We start from the raw sequence: 23,606 nt of genomic DNA, 5'->3' as shown, positions 1-23,606 counted from the left end.
TTCACAGTAGCTCCATGGTTCTCAAACCTCAGGGTGCATTAAAATGCATGTTAAAACACTAATTTTAAAAAGATAGGGAGTTCCTTCTATGGCTCAGTGATTAGCGAACCCGACTAAGCATCCATGTGGATGCAGGTTCGATCCCTGGCCTCCCTCAGTGGGTTAAGGATCCGGCATTGCTGTGAGCTGTGCTATAGATTGCACATGTAGCTCAGATCTTCTGTTGCTGTGGCTGTTAGGCCAGCGCCTAAGCTCCAATTTGACCCCTAGCCTGGGAACTTCCATATGCCACAATTGCAGCCCTAAAAAGCAAATAATAATAACAATAATAATAAAGATAATAAAAAATAAAACAGAAAAACAATAAAAAAAAAACCACACATAAAAAAATGGAGTTCTCCTGTGGCATGAGTGGGTTCAGGATCCAGCATTGTCACTGCAGGTGGCTGGGGCTGCTGCTGTGATGTAGTCTCAGTTCCTGGCTCAGGAACTTCTACATGCCTCATGTGAGGCCAAAAAAAAAAGAAAAAGAAAAAGAAAAAAAAGAAACCAACAAACAAAAGAAATTTTTAAAAAAATGAATAAAACACTGATGGCTGGGCCCTACCCCCTGATTCAGCAGGTCCAGGGGCTTGGTAATTTACATTTCTTTTCTTTTCTTTTCTTTTTTTAATAATTTTTTTTATTTTCCCACTGTACAGCAAGGGGGTCAGGTTATCCTTACATGTATACATTACAATTACATTTTTTCCCCCGGTAATTTACATTTCTAACAAGTTCGCCGGTGATTCTGATGCTGCTGGTTGGGGACCGCAGTTTGAGAACCAGTGCAACAGCTCAGATGGAGCCTTCATTTAGAAGTAACAGCTGTGTCAAAACAGCGTCAGGCAAAATCAAATGGGGAGGCCTGTATAGTGTCTAATGGAAAAAGAGGGTAGAACAAAGCAATGTATTCTTTTCGAATTTATACATAATTACCTTCAAGTTACTTCGCTTACAGCAGTTTTTGACCCAGGGTGAGCTTTAGGATGATCTGTTCGCTTTTGATTTCTCCTAATGCAGGACCTCATCCCCATGATTCTTGTTCAGGTGGTTTGCGAGGAGGGCAGAGGCATCTGTATTTATATATATATATATATATATATACACACACACACACACATATATATATATACACACACAGTAATCTTTAATAATTAATTATAAAGACTTTTCCAATCATGTCACCTATAGATCATTTAAAAACATGGAACGCTTCATGAATCTGCATGTCATCCTTGCGCAAGGGCCATGCTAATCTTCTCTGTATCATTCCAATTTTAGTGTATGGGCTGCCATAAGCGAGCACGCGTCTGTATTTTTAAAAGCTCCTTAAGTGGTTGATTCTTCTGAGCAATGACATTAGAATCACTGCCCTATAGGAAGTACAAGTATTACTCACAGTCCCTGTTAATCAGATCCTTCACTGCTTGCAGAAGGGCATTGAAGCCGCAAACTTATGAGGGGAAAAAGGAAAAAAATACAAATCTGAGTTGTAAAATGGGTTCCCCTGAAGATCTACGTTGTTGTAATTAATGGCAATCCATGCCATATTTTTTTTGTCTTTTTTTGTCTTTTGTTGTTGTTGTTGTTGTTGCTATTTCTTGGGCCGATCCCTCGGCATATGAAGGTTCCCAGGCCAGGGGTTGAATCGGAGCTGTAGCCACCGGCCTATGCCAGAGCCACAGCAACGCAGGATCCGAGCCGCGTCTGCAACCTACACCACAGCTCACGGCAAGGCCGGATCCTTAACCCACTGAGCAAGGGCAGGGACCGAACCCGCAACCTCATGGTTCCTAGTCGGATTCGTTAACCACTGCGCCACGACGGGAATTCCCATGCCATATTTTTAAAAGGTGAATGTTTCTTCTCCGAGGAAATAGGTCGTCTCTGAAGGTTAAAGGAGATCTTGTCTTGTTTGTTGACATTTCTTCTAATTTTTTTGCCTATGAGCTACTTTTTATAATCGGTAAGTGAAATAAAAATTTCATATAAAATGCCTTGACTTCGCTCAGAAAAATTTTTTAACTTTTCTCTTGAAATGAAGGTTTCATTCATGTGAACTTAAAATTCTTCCTGCTTAGAAAACAGTTTAATGGCTGTAGGTTCTCCGAATTTTCTTTAAAAGTATTAGCGACACATAGAAAGTTATCTTGGAGTTCTCGTTGTGGTTCAGCGGGTTATGAACCCAAGAACCCAATGTCGTGTCAGTGAGGATGTGGATTCGATCTCTGGCCTTGCTCAGGGGGTTCAGGATTAGGCATTGCTGCAAGCTGTGGTGTAGGTCACAAATGTGGCTCGGATCCAGTGTTGCTACAGCTCTGATTGGACCCCTAGCCCAGGAACTTCCATGTACCATGGTTGCAGCCTTAAAAAAAAAAAATCTTAACTAGTCAGAGCCCTTTTTTGAATTTTTTTTTTTTTTAGTTTTTAAAATTTTTGCATTATAGTTGATTTACAATGTTCTGTCAATTTTTGTTGTACATCAAAGTGAGCTGGCTTTTTCTCCTTTTTTTGAAACTTGAAATGATGTTTGCATTTAGCTTAAAGCACTACCCTGATGACTCAGGATAAAGGTTACTACAGTCTTTTAAAGTATAGTTGATGAACAGCATCTTATTAGTTTCAGGTGTCCAACATTAGAATCCATGTTCAAATACATCTGTTAAGAATCCCACATGTGTATCTAAAAAGAAGTTGACGGAGTTCCCGTCATGGCGAAGTGGTTAACGAATCCGACTAGGAACCATGAGGTTGCGGGTTCGGTCCCTGCCCTTGCTCAGTGGGTTAAGGATCCGGCCTTGCCGTGAGCTGTGGTGTAGGTTGCAGACGCGGCTCGGGTCCCACGTTGCTGTGGCTCTGGCGTAGGCCGGTGGCTACAGCTCCAATTAGACCCCTAGCCTGGGAACCTCCATATGCCGCGGGAGCGACCCAAGAAATAGCAAAAAAAAAAAAAAAAAAAAGAATCCCACATTGTCACTGCTGTGGTGCACGTCTTTGCTGTGGCTCAGGTTCAATCCCTGCCTAGGGGACTTTCACATGCTGTGGGTTCGGCCAATACAAACAAACAAAACCAAAACATATGTTCACAAATTTATCAGAAAGGACAGATGTCATGAGAGCCCTATTCCTGTGTTGTCCTGATAGGAGGAGGTGGGAGTCGGTCACAACAGGGCTGTGGATTGCTTACCCAGAGGACCGCCAGACGGTCCTCTCCTGATCTTCCTTAAAGGCTATTTCTTGGCATTGTTTTAAGTATCAAAGACAAATTGCACGGCTCAGCAGAAACGAATCTGACTAGCATCCATGCGGACGCAGGTTTGATCCCTGGCCTCACTCAGTGGGTTAAGGATCTGGGGTTGCTGTGAACTGTGGCGTAGGTCGCAGACACTGCTTCGATTTTACATTGCTATGGTGTGGCAGCTACAGCTCTGATTTGACCCCTAGCCTGGGACCCTCCATATGCCATGGATTCAGCCCTAAAAAGACACACACACACACACACACACACACACTCTCTCTCTCTCTCTCTCTCTCTCTCTTTCTCTCTCTCTCTCTTCTCTCTCTCTCTTCTCTCTCTCTCCCTCTCTCTCTCTCTCTGCTTTGTGCTTTGGTTTTTCCGTCACTGAAATGGGGGCACTTCCAGAAAGTAAAAGATTCAGAACTCTTTCTACTTAAAAGCTCATAAAAAAATATAGTGTAACTTCATGGTTTTTGAGCGCCTCTACAATCAGAATTGTTGTTAATATTTGAGTGTGTTTTCTTCTAGCCTTTGTTATGGATGTTTTCCTTTATGATTCTTTTCCTTTGTTGTGTATTTTCCAAGTTTTCTTTCCCTGAAGCTTTTTTTAAATAATGAAAATAAACGTCTATTTTCTGAAAGTATACACAGTTTAAATAAATGGCTGAAAATAAGCATTTTGTAGGAGGTTTAAACTATGAGGTAGTTTACCGTTATCTTTCTCTAGATAGTATCTTTCACTTTAGCTAATTAGGAGTAGGAAAAACCAAACAAAAAGATAAGAGGTACAACTACTAATTGAAAAATAATAAGTTAACATGGACTTGGAGAACAGATGTGTGGTTGCCAAGGGGGAGGAGGAGGGAGTGGGATGGACTGGGTAATGCAAGCTGTTGCATTTGGAGTGGGTAAGCAATGAGATCCTGGTGTGTAGCACAGGGAACTATATCTAGTCACTTGTGATGGAGCAGGATGGAGGATAATGTAAGAAAAAGAATGTAGGAGCTCCCATTGTGGCTCTGCGGAAATGAACCTATTATCCACGAGGAGGTGGGTTTAAAGATCCGGCGTTGCTGTGAGCTGTAGGTCACAGATGCAGCTCGATCTGGTGTTGCTATGACTGCAGTGTAGGCTGGCAGCTACAGCTCTGATTCGACCTCTAGCCTGGGAACCTCCGTGTACTTCGGGTGTGGCCCTAAAGACAAAATATATATATATATATATATATATGACTGAGTCACTTTGCTGTACAGCAGAAATTGATAGAACATTGTAAATCAACTATAATAGAAAAAATAAAAATCTTAAAGCAGTCTATGGGGAGTTCCTTTCGTGGCGTAGTGGTTAATGAATCCAACTAGGAACCATGAGGTCGTGGGTTTGATCCCCGGCCTTGCTCAGTGGGTGAAGGATCCGGTGTTGCCATGAGCTGTGGTGTGGGTCAAAGATGTGGCTCGGATCCTGCATTGCTGTGGCTGTGGTGTAGGCCAGTTGCTACAGTTGCGATTCGACCCCTAGCCTGGGAACCTCCATATGCCTCCGGAGCGGCCCTAGAAAAGACAAAAACAAAAAACAAACAAACAAAAAAACAGTTAAGTATATGCACTCTTATTTTATAAATATTTATTTTCAAATGAGTTATCAATAACTTTATTAGTATTAGTTCACAGCCTTTGAAATGATTTCTGAAATAAACTGGTAAATGGTCAGCTAACATCATCCACTCAATTACAAAAAACTGTAACCCAAGGTGTAATAATGGGTTCTTCTTGGAAATCCCTGTTGCGTTAGATAGTCAAGAGCCTACTCCTAAAAAAGAGAGGTGTCATTTTCCCCTGGTGATTTTTTTTGTTTGTTTATTTTTGTTTTTATTAAAGTATAGGTGGTTTACAGTGTATATTTGTTTTTGAAGGATACTCGTTCATGAAACTTCTTGATCTTTGCTTTAAAATCACCTTTTAGACCAGTTAAGTAAATTTCAAGTTTTTAAAAATGACTGCTATATCATTTATCTGAAAGTTTGTATAGGATTCTTTTGTTTTTAATTCACTTAAAAAATGTTTTTTTATTGACGTGTAGTTGATTTGCAATGTTGTGTTTCAGGTTTACAGCAAAGTGATTCATTTATATATATTCTTTTTCAGATTCATACATATGTTCATATGTATTTTCATATGTATAATATGAATGTATTCTTTTCAGATTCTTTTCCTTTATGAGTCATTACAAAATATTGAGTGTACTTCCCTTGCAGGATTCTTGAAAACGCTGCTTCCATTCATTATTTCACTTCTCAGAAAAAATGTTTGCTAATTTCCTAGTCATTTGGTGTCAAAATACTTTATTGACTAGAACTCGCCTCACCTTTAAATGGACTTTGCTAGACTGCTGTACCAATTAATAAATATGAAATACACAGGAACTTAGAAGAGCACTTGTGATGCTCTGGGCAATACAAACCACTCTAAGAGATCAGCACTGTTATCAGCCCTGTACTGATGGAGACATGTGAGCAGAGAGATTAAGCAGCTCGCCCAAGGTCAGGGAGTTAGGAAGTGGCAGAGGCTGGACCTGAACCCACGAAGTGCAGCTCCAGGGCCCATGCTCTTCCTCACTGTCCTTTGGTACAGATCTGCACAGTGCCAGTTGTTTCACTACAAAGTTGGTTGTCTACCTGCATTACAAAATCTTCCATAATTTCCTTAATTTAGACTAGAGGAAACTGTTGGTCCACCAGATAGGAAAGCTTGCTTTGCATTCTATTAAGATATTCACCAGGAGTTCCCTTGTGGCACAGTGGGTTAAGGATCAGACATTGCCACTAAATTGCCTCAGGTCACTGCTGTGGTGTGGGTTTGACCCCTGGCCCAGGAATTTCCATGTGCCAGGCAGTGACCATTAAAAAAAAAAAAAGATGTTAGTTGCAGTTCCTGTTGTGCCTCAGTAGTAACGAACCTGACCAGTATCCATGAGGACACAGGTTCAGACCCTGGCCTCGCTCAGTGGGTTAAGGATCCGGCATTTCCGTGACATGTGGTGTAGGTCACAGACATGGCTTGATCCAGTGTTGCTATGGCTGTGGCCTAGGCCACAGCTGTACTTCCACTTTGACCCCTAGCCTGGGAATTTCCATATGCCACAGGCACAGCCCTAAAAAAAAAAAAGCCAAAAAAAAAAATTCCTTGAAGAACATCCTTATAAAATTGCTCCTATAGTGGGAGGCATTTGGAGTATTCAAACCAGTATTTAGTACTCTGTGTTTCCAAGGGGCATGAGTTCTGAAGGATTTTAAAAGGTCGTGGTGGGATGTGGTTCAGTGACCAGGTGACTGGAGAACAGTGGGTTTAACAAGCCATAGTCATTGCAAAATCCCCCAGAGTCTTTAGAGTACTCTTGTGCATTGTGAAACTCCAGGAGTAGGTAGCATTTCGCAAACTCATTTGACAGACTTTCTATTTGTGAAGCGTCTCTCTGGGGAGGAGTGTTTTATGGCACACCATTAAAGAAACAGCTTAAGTGTTTAGGCAATAGCCTAGTTAGGGGTAACAAGAGCTTCCTCCCCTGATATAGACAATTTACCATCTCTAAAAGGTAGTGGAGTCCTTCTGGCTTGTGCATATCTTTTTGCCTCACCCACACCCCATGCCCAACTTCTTGCTTTTTTTTTTAAGGGCTGCACCTGCGGCATATGGCAATTTCCAGGCTAGGGGCTGAAGTGGAGCTACACCTGCCAGCCTACACCACAGCCACAGCCACTCAGGATCTGGGACATGTCTACTCACATCTGCATGAGAGCTCATGGCAATGCCGGATCCTTAACCCACTGAGCGAGGCCAGGGGTCGAACCTGCATCCTTATGAATACTAGTTGGGCTCATTATCACTGAGCCACAATGGGAACTCCCTCATGCCTAGCTTCTTAACCTTTAGAATCGTTTCCAGCTGACTTAAATGAGTGATACATTTTTCATCTAAACATAGGATTTCAACTCCAGTAGCCGAAAACCAGTTTCTTCCCTTTCCTGTAGTAGCGGTTCTTAATGGGTTTCAGAACCACCCCATGAAAGAAGTATTCGAGTAGCTATAATGTGACGGGCACTGAAGCTGCAAGAAATTGACCAGGTTTCTTTTGTCTTGGACTAGAGCCAGATGACGTTCATAGGTAGGGAGAAATTTAGTAGAGATGAGCCAGCACGACCCCTTGTCGTTCAGAAGGCAAAGGGGTTAACCAACCAGCAGGGCACCGTGGACCTGATGCTCTTCCCACTGCTCTCTGCATATTCCTTCAGGGTGATCTTGCCTATTCCATAGCCTTGAGGACTTGCTTTTACTTTTTTAAAATTTGTTTTTCTTTTTTTTGGCTGCACCTGTGGCATACGGAAGTTCCCAGGCCAGGGATCGAAACTGCGCCACAGCAGCAACTAGAGCTGGTAGCAGTATATACAGCACCAGATCCTTAATGCGCTGAGCCAGAATGGAACTTCCACCTCAAGCACTTTCTTTCTTTCTTTCTTTTTTGCTTTTTAGGACTGTCTCCATAGCATATGGAGGTTCCCAGGGGTCAAATTGGAGCTGTAGCCGCCAGCCTACACCACAGCTGCATCCACAGCAGATTCGAGCGGAGTCTGCAACCTATACCACAGCTCCCAGCAACACCAGATCCCTAACCCACTTGTCGAGGCCAGGGATCGAACCTGTGTCATCATAGATCCTAGTCAGATTCGTTTCTGCTGAGCCACGACGGGAACTCCTCAAGCACTTTCTGATTGGAGAGGTTTCTCACTCTTGGTTATATCTATCTCAGGTAGGAGATGTTTCCCCCTAACCCTGTCCACCTAGATCTTTCCCAAGCACGTCAGTCCTGACATGCCTACAACAGAATTCATCCTCCTTACTCTAGAACAGGTCTTGTCCTGTGTATCCAGTCTCTGAAAATGTAGCTACTACAAGCCCAGTTACTCAAACCAGCTGATCCCAGTTCCTACACCTCTTCGCTGCACCCCAACTCCCCCCTACCCCTGCCACCATCAGTCATTAGGCCTTGTTCATTTGTCATCATCAAGTCTTCTCTAGGCTCCCCCAATACTGCTCTCATTGAGACCCTTGCATCTCCATTCTGGACTCCCTAATGATAGCCCCCTCAAATCCATCATTCTCATGACCAAATGTATGAATTCTTACATGTTAAATGCAGAAGTTCTCAGAGTTCCTGTTGCAGATAAGGAGGTTAAGAACCTGACTAGTATTCATGAGGATGAGGGTTCGATTTCTGGCCCTGCGCAGTGGAATAAAGATCCATGGCATTGCAGCAAGCTGCCTCGTAGGTCACAGATGTGGCTTGGATCCAGCATTGCTGTGGCTACAGTGTAGGCCAGCAACTGCAGCTCCCATTCAACCCATAGCCTAGAAACTTCCATAGGATGCAGGCATGGCCCTAAAAAGAGTTTTAAACATTTTTTTAATACAAATATAAATGTAGGAGTTCTCCCCAAGCTAAAGGATCCGGTGTTGCTGCAGTTTCAGCATAGGTCTCAGGTATGGCTCGGATTCATTCTCTCGCCTGGGAACTTCCATATGCTGTGGGTGCTGCCATAAAATAAATAAATAAATGTTTCTATTTTGTGTGTGTGGGGGGCCAAGACCATCCTCAATTTAAGTCGCTAGAACTCACAGAAGGCAGCATAGCTGGTATAATCAGGGTTGTGGTTTATTATTGTTAAATGATACAGATTAAAATTCTTTGGCAAAGGAAAATGTTATATAAGGCAGGAGTTCCCATTCTGGCGCAACTGAAATGAATCTGACTAGTATCCATGAGGATGTGGGTTCGATTCCTGGCCTCGCTCAGTGGGTTAAAGATCCAGCATTGCAGTCAGCTGTGGTGTAGGTCACAGACTCAGCTCAGATCCCATGGTGCTGTGGCTGTGGTGTAGGCCGGCAGCTGTAGCTCTGATTTATCCCTACCTGGGAACCTCCATAGGCCGAGAAGTTACAGCTGGAAAAAGTAAAAAAACAAAAACACTATTAGGAGTTCCCTGGTTGCCTAGCAGTTAAAGATCTGGCTTGTCACTGTTGTGGCTCAGGTCACTGCTGTGACACAGGTTCCATCCTTTGCCTTGAAACTTCTACATCCTGTGGGCACAGCCAAAAGAAAAAACAAAAAACAAACAGAAAAACACCCCAACGCAACACTGTTAAAAGTGTGTAAAAGGGAGTTTCCATTGTAGTTCATCAGGTTAAGGACCCAGCATTGTCTCTGAGGATTTGGGTTTGATCCCTGTCCTCACTCATTTGGTTAAGGTTCCGGTGTTGCCACAGCTTCGGCGTAGGTCACAGATGTACCTTGGATCCGGTGTTGCTGTGGCTGTGGCATAAGCCACAGAGGCAGCTCCAATTCCACCCTGGCCCTGCCACAGGTGCAGCAGTAAAAAGAAAAAAAAAAGTATGTAAAGGGGCATGTGCATTGGGTTGTGGGATGGAAATCCTGTGAAACTGGATTGTGATGATCATTGTACAACTAGAGGTGTGATAAATTCATTAAGTAATAAAAAAGGAAAAAAGTTATCACACCATCAAAAAAATACAGGGCATGTGCACACTTCTTGGACATGCATAATGATTGTGTAGATCTCAATGAAATAAATTTCTTATTAGGTTGTAAGCTTATGAAAGGGTCTGTTTAGGGCGTTTCTCTGTACTGAGCGGGAGCGGGAGGTGAAATTCATAAGTGAATCACCCAATGACAAATGTTAAAGGATAGCTAAGGTCTAAAAGTCTTGAAGAAGAGGGAGTTCCCATTGTGGCTCAGCAGAAATGAATCTGACTAGTATTCATGAGGACGCGGGTTTGATCCCTGGCCTCGCTCAGTGGGTTAAGAATCCAGTGTTGCTGTGAGCTGTGGTGTAGGTGGCAGACGTGGCTTGGATCTGGGGTTGCTGTGGCTGTGGTGTAGCCTGGCAGCTGTAGCTCTGATCAACCTCTAGCCTGGGAACCTGCATGTGCTGCAGGTGTGGCCCTAAAAAGCAAAAATAAAATTTAAAAATTCTAGGCTTGATACGGAAAAGATGAGCCCTCTGAGCTGCTTACATTCTTCTGCTCCATAGTTAGACATGTTGTTAATCCATCGTGCACTGGCCCTCTCTGAGTCGCTTATGTTCTTGAACTTGCATGTATTTTGCCTTTAGAATGAGTCCATCTGAAAGCTGTCAGGTGAGGCCTGCAGATCCTTCCCTGGCACCTGCTCCTCAATGAAGAATCCAACTTGTTCAGAAAATTGGTAAATGAGGACAGATTGCCATTCTCTACTCAGCGGACTGCAAATTCTGACTCTTGGGGAGACAGGCCTGAAGCCACTGTAGAGATCCTCACTCTTTTTTTTTTTTTTGTCTTTTGCCTTCTTAGGTCCCCACCTGCAGCATATGGAGGTTCCCAGGCTAGGGGTCTAATCTGAGCTATAGCTGCTGGCCTGAGCTGAGCCACAATGAGAACTGCAATGATCCTCACTCTTAAGCTAGGCATTCTACTCGGCCTGCCAGTTTAATGTTCTCCCTGCCACATGAGGTGGGTGTTGTCACTAGTAAAGACACTGAGGTTAGGGAGGTAACTTGCCCAAGGGGATGGGGTCTCTCCGTTCTGTCAAATCCCTGTGTCCTGATGTGGAAGTATGGCCCCACGGAGACTTTGCCTTGCCCTGAAGTTACTGAATACCCACGTGGTCTTGGCTGCCTACCTGATTACTTAACAGTGGATCCCTGCCAGCCCTGAGACCTTAGGACATGTGTGTGTTTAAAGAAAGTTCCGGAATTCCCATCTTTGCGCTGTGGAAACGAATCTGACTAGGAACCATGAGGTTTCGGATTCGATCCCTGGCCTCACTCAGTGGGTTAAGGATCTGGCGTTGCCGTGAGCTGTGGTGTATGTTGCAGATGCGGCTTGGATCTGGCGTTGCTGTGGCTGTGATGTAGGCGGGCAGGTGCAGCTCTGATTTAACCCCTCGCCTGGGAACCTCCACATGCCGTGGGTACAGCCCTCAAAAAAAAAAAAAAAAGAGAGAGAGAGAGAGAGAAAGTTCAGGGAGTTCCTGTTGTGGAGCAGTGGGAATGAACCAACTAGTATCCATGGGGATGCGGGTTCGACCCCTGGCCTCTCTCAGGAGGTTGCGGATTCTGGCGTTGCCCTGAGCTTTGGTGTAGGTCGCAGACGCGGCTCGGATCCTGGAGTGTTGCTGTGGCTGCGGCAGCAACATAGCTCCAATTTGACCCCTAGCCTGGGAACTTTCATATGCCATGGATGTGGAGAAAGAAAGAAAGAGAGAGAGAGAGAGAGAGAGAGAGAGAGAGAGAGAGAGAGAGAGAGAGAGAGAGAGAGAGAGAGAGAGAGAAAGAAAGAAAGAAAGAAAGAAAGAAAGAAAGAAAGAAAGAAAGAGAAAGAAAGAAAGAAAGAAAGAAAGAACGAACGAACGGGAGGGAGGGAGGAAAGGGAGGAAAAGAGGGAAGAAAGGAAAGGTCAGAGTGGCAGATCATGAGGCCATTTCACCCACGTGTAGTAGTTACAGATCACTATCTAGAGACACAGTGATTATGGCTCAAACTAGTGGTTCCTAAGTTCCTATGGATTTTACTTTCTGTTGGTCACATTTGTTTTCATGAAGTATAAAATGACTTGCCATCTAGTGAAAATGTTTCAGAAAAATGTACAAACTTTCTCTCGTTTCATGTGTTCCACATGAAAATGCCTCAGGAAAACAGGATAGAAATCAGTTTCAAAATAAGTTCATTATGGGATTTCCCGCTGTGGTGCAAAGGGATCGGTGGCATCTCTGGAGTGCTGGGTTGCAGGTTCGATCCGTGGCCCTGCACACTGGGTTAAGAAACCCAGCGAGGCCACAGCCGTGGCGTAGTTCTAAACTGCGGCTAGGATCTGATCCCTGGCCTGGGAATGCCATATGTCAAGAGGCAGCCAAAGAAAAAAGAAAAAAAAAGAAAAAGTTCACCATGGAAGTTCCCTTGTGGCACAACAGGTTGAGGATCTGGTGTTGCCACAGCTGTGGCACAGGTGGTATCTGTGGCACTGGTTCCATCCCTGACCCAGAATCTTCCACGTGCAGGGGGTGGAGCCAAAAAAAAAAAAAAAAAAGTTCAGTAAGATTTTCTCAATAACAGATTGCTTCCTGAACTTGTCTGAAGCCATTCAGGAATTACAGCTACGCATTCTCCTTTCTTTCTTTCTTTCTTTCTTTTTTTTTTTTTTGCGTGTGTCTTTTTGCCATTTCTTGGGCCGTTCCTGCAGCATATGGAGGTTCCCAGGCTAGGGGGCAAATTGGAGCTGTAGCCGCTGGCCTACACCAGAGCCACAGCAACGCGGGATCTGAGCCACATCTGCAGCCTACACCACAGCTCATGGCAACGCCAGATCCTTAACCCACTGAGCAAGGCCAGGGATTGAACCCGCAACCTCATGGTTCCTAGTCGGATTCATTAACCACTGAGCCACGACCGGAACTCCAGCATTCTCCTCTCTTGATCATCTTTCACAGGAGATATTCACCAAATATCCTAGAATGTTATGTTCCTCATCTAAATCCAGAAAACTAGACAGGATAGAACTCTAGTCTGATCAGTCCTGCTCATTATGGACACAGATGAACTTCCTTTTTTTAATATGCTGACTCAGTAATTTCATTTTATTTTTCTAATTACTCGATGAATTTTATTACATACATAGTTGTACAGCCATCATCACAACCAAATTTTATAGCATTTCCATGCCAACCCCCCTGTGCCCTCCCACCCCCAGTACAGATGAACTTCTTATTGAAAAAAATGCCTTTCCAAAATGAGAAAGACATTAGTCAGCCTTTCACCTGTATTTGTAATTCCTTCTCTCATCGTTCCACCACTAGCAAAAATCCACTGCGCCTGGGATCCCCCCTGCTCCTATTTTCAACACCCTGTTGCAAGAGATGCAGCGTGAAAGACACTTCTTGATCCTGTACCGCGAATCCATCATTCACTTTTCGTTAGGATATTTGCTGGTGTCTGTTGGAACGGCTTTGTCAGATAAAGACTGGATACCTTTTATCCTTGGACTGCTTCTTCTCTTGGTTCTGATACTCAGTGTATAAATATTATAGAGCAGCAATGAAGAAGGCAAGTCAAAGGCAAGCCACTGTGGTGTCTGCCCACAGAGGGACCTCCAGCTTAATCTGGGCAAGAGCTGCAAGAGCCAGAATGAGCCTATTATCCATTTTTGTGTGCAGAGCCAGTCCTCCTAGGTACCTCCATTTTATTTGTTTTTCTTAAACCGGAACGAAATTTTAGTTTTTAAGCCACAGCAATAAAGATCTTGCTTCTATTCTGTTCATTTCCATTGTCAGACTAGCTTTTCTTATACTGTTTGAGACAGTGGGAAAAATTCATTTTAATAATTCCAGGTTCTATGGCGTTCCCATGGTTGCTCAGTGGGAACAAACCCAACTAATATCCAGGAGGATGCAGCTTCGATCCCCAGCCTCACTGTTTTGGTTAAGGAGCTGGCATTGCTGTGAGCTGTGATATAGGTTGCAAATGCGGCTCAGATCTGGCATTGCTGTGGCTCTGGCGTAGGCTGGCGGCTACAGCTCCAATTAGACCCCTAGCCTGGGAACTTCCATATGCCGTGGGTGCAGCCCTAAAAAGACTAATAGTAATAATAATAATAATCATAATAACAATAATAATTCCAAGTTCTCTCCAGATATTGGTGACTCAGTAAATAACCATCAGAAGAAGTAGGTTTAGGGAGCAATTCTTCAGAGCCAGGTTATTAAACTTTTCTTAAATCCTAGAGACAATGCCTTCTAGAATAAATAGGGCAAAGTCCCTAGTCCCTTTTAAATTTAACCAACTCATCAATTAAAAGTTAACGATGAGGAATTCCCGTTGTGGCTCAGTGGTTAACAAATCCGACTAGGAACCATGAGGTTGTGGGTTCGATTCCTGGCCTCACTCAGTGGGTTAAGGATCCAGCGTTGCCGTGAGCTGGGGTGTAGGTCGCAGATGCGGCTCAGATGCCCACGTTGCTGTGACTCTGGCATAGGCCAGCGGCTACAGCTCCGATTCACCCCCTAGCCTGGCAACCTCCATGTGCCGCATGTGCAGCCCTGAAAAGACAAAAAAATATTTAAGGATGACCCAGTTTTACTCGCCTTGCCTAGTTATAGAGCACAAATGAGGTGGGCCCCCAGAAAACATGAATGAAATCAGTACCGTTTGTTAAACAGAAACAATGTGGGTAGAATGAGCTTTTTTTTGGCTATGCCCACGGCATTCGGAAGTTCTTGGGTGGGGGTGTCACATCTGAGCCACAGCTTCGACCAATGCCACAGCTGCAGCAACACTGAATCTTGATGTACGGTGCTGGGTCAGGAATCAAACCCACCCCATCACAGGGACAACACCAGATCCTTGACCCACTGCATCACAACAGGAATTCCTGCACCAGGGTAATATTAGCCTTAAAAAGGAATGAAATTGTGGCCTGAGCCACAGCATAAATAAATCTTGAACAACAGGGCTGCTAACTGAAAAAAGCCAGACACTAAAGGACAAATACTGTATGATTCCTCTAATGTGAAAGGTACCTAGAATAGTCAAATTCCTGGAGACAGAAAGTAGAGTAGTGATTACCAGGTGCTGAGGGGAGGGGACGATGAAGAATGACTATTTAATTAATGCAGATTTTCGGGAGTTCCCTTCATGGCTCAGTGGTCAATGAACCTGACTAGGAACCATGAGGACGAGGGTTCAATCCCTGGCATCGCTCAGTGGGTTAAGGATCCAGTGTTGCCATGAGTTGTGATGTAGGTCGCAGACACAGCTCGGATCTGATGTGGCTGTGCTGTGGTGTAGGCCAGCAGCTGTAGCTCCAATTCGACCCCTAGCCTGGGAACCTCCATATGCCATGGGAGCAGCCCTAAAAAGCAAAAAAGAAAAAAGAAAAGAAAAAAACAAAAGGACAAATACTGTATGACTCCTCTAATATGAAAGGTACCTAGAATAGTCAAATACATAGTAACAGAAAGTAGAATAGTGATTATACCAGGTGCCGAGGGGCAGGGATGATGAAGAGTGACTATTTAATATAGATACAGATTTTTCAGGTTGGGAAGATAAAAGTTCTAGAGATGGACAGTGGTGGTGGTTGCACAGTGGCATGAGCATACTCAATGCCACTGAATTGTACACATGGAATAGTTAAATAAACATAAATAAATAAAGTATAATATTTAGTTAGATATTTAAATAAAACAATAGTTTAAAAATAGTAAATGAAATTGTTAACATGAAACAGTTAAATTGTACACATGAAATAGGTGAGGTCAGCGTTATAGAGGCATAAACATCCCTTGTTTTTGTCCCTTCCCCTCCAAACAACAAAAATTCAGCATCCATCCATGAACAGAGGTGCTATTGAGGGCAGCTATGGGACCCAGCACCATAGGCCAAGGAATGGAGAAGTCTCGCCCCTCTGTCCTCAAGCAATAGCAGACAGACCTGGGTCCCAGTTATAGACCCTGCAGTGGCCCATGACCTGCCACCAGCCTCTCTCTGCTGTGATCTGGGAGCCCCTGGAAAACACTGCCTTAAGACAGTCAAGCATGGAGGAGAGAGCCTTTATGGAAGTCCAGCTTTCTGAAGGAAAATTTCTAGGACATGAGTGGAAAAAAAAATAGCGCTGTGAGCTCTCTCTAAAACGGTCAATCTGAGCAGTTCCTGTTGTGGCTCAGCAGTTATGAACCCAACTAGTATCCGTGAAGATGCAGATTCAATCCCTGGCTTGCTTAGTGGGTGAAAGATCCGGCATTCCTGTGAGCTGTGGTGTAGGTCACAGATGCAGCTCAGATTTGGTGTTGCAACTGCTGTGGGGTAGGCCTGCAGCTGCAGCTCTGATTTGACCCCTAGCCTGGGAATTCTGACATGCTGCAGGTGTAGCCTTCAAAAAAAAAAAAAAAAAAACCATTAAGGAAAGAAAGAAAGAGAGGGACAGAGAGAGAGAGAGAGAAAGAAAAAGAGAGAGAGGGAGGAAGGAAGGAGGAAGGAAGAAGGAAGGAAGGAAGGAAGGAAGGAAGGAAAGAAAGAAAAAGAAAGAAAGAAAGAAAGAAAGAAAGAAAGAAAGAAAGAAAGAAAGAAAGAAAGAAAGAAAGAAAGAAAGAAAGAAAAGAAAAGAAAGAAAACTGTCAGTCTGGTCTTATCATTCCCCGGCCTAGGGCCTTTCTGTGCTTCTCCCCTACACTCAAAAGTCTAAATGCTACATCATGTCATCATCCCTTGAGGCTCGAACCCCGTGTAGCCTCATCTCTGCACCTGTCACCCCACTTTGCTAATACTCTCCTCAAGTCCCCAAACACTCACATTGGCTACCCCAACCCCTTGGCAGTTTCCTTGATAAGTATTTTCATGCTCTCTCCTCACACGACTGCCTTACGTAGCTGAGAGGCCAGTTCCCCAGGCCAGCCTCCTCTCCCTCAGTAGTTATGCTGAGAACTCAACAGCTCCATGCTCTGTGTCTGTGTTATTTGCTTACCACCTATTTGCTCGGTTGTCCCTTGTATGTTCCTCTATTCCAGCACCTATTCGATGCCACATGTCTCTCTCCACTAGGCTGGGTGTTATTGCCAAGCCCTCGGCTCCAACGCATCTAGAGCCCCAGTTTTCAGCTCGAAGTCCTGAACCCCTATCTCCTGACTCCCGGCTTCTGTTTTATGTACTGATTTGCCACCTAGTGGCTGTATGATCCTGAAAGAGCTGGTCTCTGGTTCTCAATTTCTTCAACCATAAAACATAGTAATAGAACTTATTTCCCGGGACTGTTGTGAGAATGAAATGGCAATGCAAATATAGAGGTTAGGGAGCACAGCAGTCTGACACACAGAGAGCACTCCAGCGAGGCTGTTGGTGCTGTCGTAAACCTTTTAGGTGCTGTCGTAAATCTTTTGGTAATGTAAGGAAACATATCTTAGTAGAGAGCGTATGCAAACTTCTAAGAACTATGAAATAGTTTATGAAGAAATGGACGGACAAATTTAGTGTAAAGGGGGAGCTGTGGTTCCTGGTGGCTCAATGGATCAAAGATCAGGCATTGTCACTGCAGTAGCACAGGTTTGATCCCTGGCTCGGGGACTTCTGCATGCTGCAGCATGGCCAAAAATGGGAGAGGGGGTACAAACTTGGTACAGAGCCTTGTACTGGGAATGCCTCTCCCTTTATCATAATACAGATGGAAAACATGACTGTCCCGGGAGTTCGCGATGTGGCACAATGGGATCCACAGCATCTTGGGAGCGCTGGGATGAAGGTTCAATCCCCAGCCTGGCACAATGGGCTAAGGATCCGGTGTTGCCACAGCTGTGGCTTAGATTGCAACTATAGCTCGGATCTGATCCCTAGCCTGGGAATTCCAAATGCAGTGGAGGGGCCAGAAAAAAAAAAAAAAAGAAAAAAGAAAAAAAGAAAATACGACTGTCCAAACCTGAACTGAAAATGGACAAACAGAACAAGAAACACTCAGGAGTGTTTTTGTGCTGGACAACTAACTCTTTCTCGAAGAAGCTGAAATAAGTAAAAGAGAATGTGGTTATTCTATCCCATAAAGGATCGCCAGTGGAGAGTCTTTCATTCAGAGTTCTTCTGAGTTCAGAAGGTTGAGGAATTATAATTTTCTGGGTCTATACTAGAACTCCAGTGATTTTTAGACTCTAAAATTACAAAGGTTTGCTGCCGCTGTTAACTAGTGCTGTAGTGGTTTTATGTAAATAATAATGTTTTTTGTCACAGAAAGGCAAATAATGCAAACTAATACACACTTTCTTTAAAATGTTTATTTTTTGCATTTTGGTGTTAAAAAACATATAGATATATAATTATCTATTCTATATTATAAGGTTTTTGATCTGTATGTCTGTGTCTTACAATGGCTCTTTAAAAGACTGGCCACCCTTGGAGTTCCCTGGTGACTCAGTGGGCTGAGCATTTGGTGTTGTCACTTCTGTGGCTCAGGTCACTGATGTGACGCAGGTTTGATCCATGGCCCAGTAATTTCCACATACTGAGAGTGTGGAAGAAAGAAAGAGGGAGAGAGGGAGGGAAGGAAGAAGGAAGAAAGGGGAGTTCTTGCTGTGGCACCACAGGATTGGCGGCATCTCTGGAGCGCTGGGACGCAGACTTGATCTCACTGGGTTGAAGGATCTGCGCTGGATTCTTTAAAGTGTTGCTGCAGCTGTGACATAGGTTGCAACTATGGCTCAGATCTGATCCCTGGCCTAGGAACTCCATATACCCTGGGGCAGGTAAGAGACAAAGTGAGAGAGAGAGAAAGAGAGTTTACAAAAATAAAATAAAAGATTAGTTTCATGCAAAAAAAAAAAAAAAAGCTTCTTAGAGGATCACAAGAAAGCATTGGAAGCTGAAACCCCCAAATCTTTCTCAATTTAGATGAATTTATAGCTTATAAGAATAGTCATGCAGGTAATGACGGAAAGGGATCTGTGCTTTATCTGTGTAACAGAGTTTAAAAGGAACTGATAGGAGTTCCCATCGTGGCTCAGTGGTTAATGAATCCGACTAGGAACTATTAGGTTGCAGGTTCCATCCCTGGCCTTGCTCAGTGGGTTAAGGACCCGGTATTGCCGTGAGCTGTGATGTAGGTCACACCCTCGGCTTGGATCCCTCCTTTCTGTGGCTCTAGCATAGGCCAGTGGCTACAGCTCCAATTTGCCCCCTAGCCTGGGAACCTCCATATGCCTCGGGAGCAGCCCTAGAAAAGGCAAAAAGACAAAAAAAAAAAAAGAACTGATAATGCTAGTAGGAAATTTCATGAAGCCTGAAATACCATTGAGAACATAAGAAGGAAAACACTCTTCCTCACTTTCCCATTTTAAAACGTATGCAGGAGTTCCCGTGGTGGCGCAGTGGTTAACGAATCTGACTGGGAACCATGAGGTTGCAGGTTCGATCCCTGGCCTTGCTCAGTGGGTTAAGGATCCCGCCTTGCCGTGAGCTGTGGTGTAGGTCGCAGACACGGCTCGGATCTGGCGTTGCTGTGGCTGTGGTGTAAGCCAGTGGCTATAGCTGCGATTCGACCCCTAGCCTGGGAACCTCCATATGCCGCAGGAGCCCAAGAAATGGCAAAAAGACAAAAAAAAAGCCACCCCCCCCCAAAACCAAAAAAAAAAACATATGGAACCTAGTATTAACAAATGTGTCAGATTATAAATTATGTTCACACTGAGTACTGAACTGTCATGACAACAGAAAAAGTATCAACTTTATTGAAAGAAAAATTTAATATGGCCAAACTTGGGAAATTATCTGGAAAAAGATATTGCAGATAAATGACAATGGAACAGCCACAGTAGGAGTATAAAGGAGTAGAAGCCATCATTTTCTCCCCCTAAATGATTATCCCACATTTGTCTTGTTTTGCTCAAATTTTATATGCAAAACTTCTGCTTCTATAAAATCAAATGTAATTCTTTTGAATATTTTATTAAAGACAAAAATTTGTTTTCCAAATTCGACGAGCATATGGGTTATAAACATTATAGACATATAAAGGATATCCAATGGATATCAGGATCAGATGCAATCGGCATTTCCCACGCGAATTAACATTCTAACATGTATAATATCAAATGAGGAAATACACTATGCTGAAATCAAAAGCATTTTGGTGCAAATAGATCATACATTTTAATACAATTTATCGGTGTTGGATGATACTTTGAAACAAGTAAAAAAATATGAGAAAATCCTCCAATGAGAAACCCTGCCAATATATACAGCTTCATGCTTAAAGGCTTACCCCCCTTGCTTACAACAAAAGAAAGTAACTTTGCAAGTATGCTTGAGGGATATAAAACTTCAGCAAGACACATGACTATGTGACCTATAGAAAATAAATAGACAACAAAAAACATAAACAAACTGGAACTGTATATCAATCACTGGGTTAAATTATCAGTTATTGGGAGTTCCCAGCGTGGCTCAGTGGAAATGAATCTGACTAGGATCCATGAGGACGCAGGTTCCATCCCTGGCCTCGCTCAGTGGAGTTAAGGACCCAGCATTGCCAGGAGCTGTGGTGTAGATCGTATACACAGCCTGGGAACCTCCATATGTCACTGATGCTGCTAAAATAAATAAATAAATAAAAGATCAATTACTGGAGTTCCCTTCGTGGCTCAGCGGTTAAGGAATCTGACTAGCATCCATGAGGACACAGGTTCCATCCCTGGCCTCATTCAGTGGATTAAGTATCCAAGGGTGAAGATGTGGCTGTGGCATAGCAGGGCAGCTGTAGCTCCCATTCGATCCCCAGCCTGGGAACCTCCATATGCAGGCAGGTGTGGCGCTATAAAGACAAAAATAAAATAAAATAAAATATTAGGGTATTACAGAAATTATCATTTCATCTTTTAAATGAAGACATAAAAAATTAAATTGTCGCTCCAAGCTCCGCCCCGCAACTCGGGGTCCCCCATGCGCACAGGAAAGGGAAGGTGGGGAAGGATCACCCACGAGATCCCGAGGCGAGCCTCACCCGCACCCCCTGCTCAGTGGGTGGACCTGGCTCAGCCATGATCAAGGCGATCCTCCTCTTAATAACCACATGAAACCGCAGCTCTCCAAGTTCTAGCAGCCCTACAGGGGAGATACACAACAACAAATCATCAGGGAGACATTCCATTCGGTATCTAAGAGAGATGAGAATGTAATTTCCTAGAAGGAGGATTATTAATTGGAGGATCTGAAAACTGATTTATAGACATTACACAATTACATTTTGTCTTCTGTGTGATTCTTTAGAAAGTGAACTTGGCATTTTAGATCTAATTCAAGTATTTGTGGAAACGTTAGACAAGTGTTTTGAAAACGTCTGTGGGCTGGATTTAATTTTCCATGTAGATAAGGTTCACAGTATTCTTGCAGAAATGGTCATGGGAGGAATGGTATTAGAGACCAACATGAATGAGATTGTTACACAAACTGATGCACAAATAAACTGGGCAAATCTGAGGCTGGCTTAGCAGGAGCTCCAGCTCTGGCTGTAACAGCTGTAGAGAATATAAACCTCCCTGAGATCCCAAGAAATATTAACATGGGTGACATCAGTATAAAAGTGCCAAACCTGCCCTCTTTTAAATAAAAACTTCAAAAGGCCACTCCCAGGTAAAATCCAAGGGGAAAAGTCATCTAAGTTTGCTATGCAGTTGTTTACCAAAAATAGAGGAGAAGAGTCTTAACTTTTGCTCTTAGATTTAAGTCAAGGTACTGTATAGAAGCTATGTAAAATCTATATGGAAGTAGCTCTAAGTGTGATTTTTTTTCTTTCTTTTTTTCTTTTTTTTTTGTCTTTTTTGCTATTTCTTGGGCCGCTCCCACGGCATAGGGAGGTTCCCAGGCTAGGGGTTGAATCGGAGCTGTAGCCACCGGCCTACGCCAGAGCCACAGCAATGCGGGATCTGAGCCCCGTCTGCAACCTACACCACAGCTCCCGGCAACGCCGGATCGTTAACCCACTGAGCAAGGGCAGGGACCGAACCCGCAACCTCATGGTTCCTAGTCGGATTCGTTAACCACTGCGCCACCACGGGAACTCCTTTTTTCTTTCTTTTCTAAACTGAGTTCCTATGGCTACCTAAGGCATGCCGCTATATATTGGCTACTAAAGTATTTCGAAAACTGAGATTTCTTTTCTTTTCTTTCTTTCTTTGTTTCTTTTGTCTTTTGAGGGCTGCACCTGTGGCATATGGAGGTTCCCAGGGTAGAGGTCTAATCAGAGCTGTAGCTGCCAGCCTACCCCACAGCCACAATAACACCAGATCCGAGCCGTGTCTGAAACCTACACCACAGCAACGCCGGATCCTTAACCCACTGAGTGAGGCCAGGGATAGAAGCCACAACCTCATGGTTCCTAGTCAAATTCGTTTCCACTGCACCACGACGGGAACTCCAAGACATTTTTTTAAAGTATGTACAACCCTAAATGTTGGTGTTTTGTATGGATCACAAGTGCAGCATTCCTTAATTCTTTTTGTATTTGTCACAATTGTTATTTAAAGACCCAAGTATGTATTGCATGAAAACATTATGACCATTTTCTCTTAGTTTAAATAAACTCCAAGGTAACTGGAAAAAAATTAAATTGTCTTCAGATTTTTGTTTTTTTATATGATTTTAATTTTGTTCATTATAGCTGGTTTACAGTGTTCTGTCAATTTTCTACTGTACAGCATGGTGACCCAGTTACACACACATGTATACATTCTTTTTTCTCACATTATCATGCTCCATCATAAGTGACTAGACAGTTCCCAGTGCTACACAGCAGGATCTCATTGCTTATCCCTTCCAAAGGCAATAGTTTCCATCCATTAACCCCAGGTTCCCAGTCATCCCACTCCCTTCCCCTCCCTCTTGGCAACCACAAGTCTATTCTCCAAGTCCAAGTGTTTCTTTTCTGTGGAAAGGTTCATTTGTGCCATATATTAGATCCCAGATATAAGTGATACCTTGTGGTATTTGTCTTTCTCTTTCTGACTTACTTCACTCAGTATGAGAGTCTCTAGTTCCATCCATGTTGCTGCAAATGGCATTATTTTGTTTTTTTTTAATGGCTGAATAGTATTCCATCGTATATATACACCACATCTTCCTAATCCAATCATCTGTTGATGGACATTTAGGTAGTTTCCATGTCTTGGCTATTGTGAAGAGTGCTGCAATGAACGTGTCTTTCTCAAGGAAAGTTTTGTCCGGATATATGCCCGAGTGGGATTGCTGGATCATATGGTAGGTCTATGAATAGATTTCTGAGGAAACTCCATACTGTTTTCCATAGAGGTTGTACCAATTTACATTCTCACCAACAGTGCAGGAGGGTTCCCTTTTCTCCACACCTCTCCAGTATTTGTTATTTGTGGACTTATTAATGATGGCCATTTTGACTGGTGTGAGGTGGTACTTCATATATGGTAGCTTTGATTTGCATTTGTCTAATAATCAGGGATGTTGAGCATTTTTTCATGTGCTTGTTGGCCATCTGTATATCTTCTTTGGAGAAATGTCTATTCAGGTGTTTTGCCCATTTTTCAATTGGGTTGTTGGCTTTTTTGTTGTTGAGTGTCTTCAGATATTAATTGGGGAAAAATTATTTTCAATGAATATATATGATTTGTAACAAGCAGCCACTAACTTGACTCTCAAATATTGACAATTTAGTTCCTGCCAAAATTTCGTTTTCAATGATTTTAAGTAGCATGCACTATCAACCACTCATATGCTAAAAAA

At 43.3% G+C, this 23,606-nt stretch overlaps 1 non-coding gene and 1 pseudogene across 1 annotated transcript; one reads left to right on the top strand and one right to left on the bottom strand.

The window, feature by feature from the left end:
- Positions 1 to 1,240: 1,240 nt before the first annotated feature.
- On the bottom strand, positions 1,241 to 1,348 carry LOC125128586 (U6 spliceosomal RNA). Its single transcript, XR_007135285.1, has one exon. It is a non-coding gene; the product is annotated as a U6 spliceosomal RNA (small nuclear RNA).
- Positions 1,349 to 20,893: 19,545 nt separating this feature from the next.
- Positions 20,894 to 21,462, top strand: LOC125126756 (AP-3 complex subunit sigma-1-like; annotated as a pseudogene).
- Positions 21,463 to 23,606: the final 2,144 nt, after the last annotated feature.

The sequence above is a fragment of the Phacochoerus africanus genome, chromosome 5, assembly GCF_016906955.1.
Source record: "Phacochoerus africanus isolate WHEZ1 chromosome 5, ROS_Pafr_v1, whole genome shotgun sequence".
Taxonomy (NCBI): domain Eukaryota; kingdom Metazoa; phylum Chordata; class Mammalia; order Artiodactyla; family Suidae; genus Phacochoerus; species Phacochoerus africanus.
Note: the sequence above shows the minus strand (reverse complement) of the source record. Positions and strands in the feature narration are given on the sequence as shown.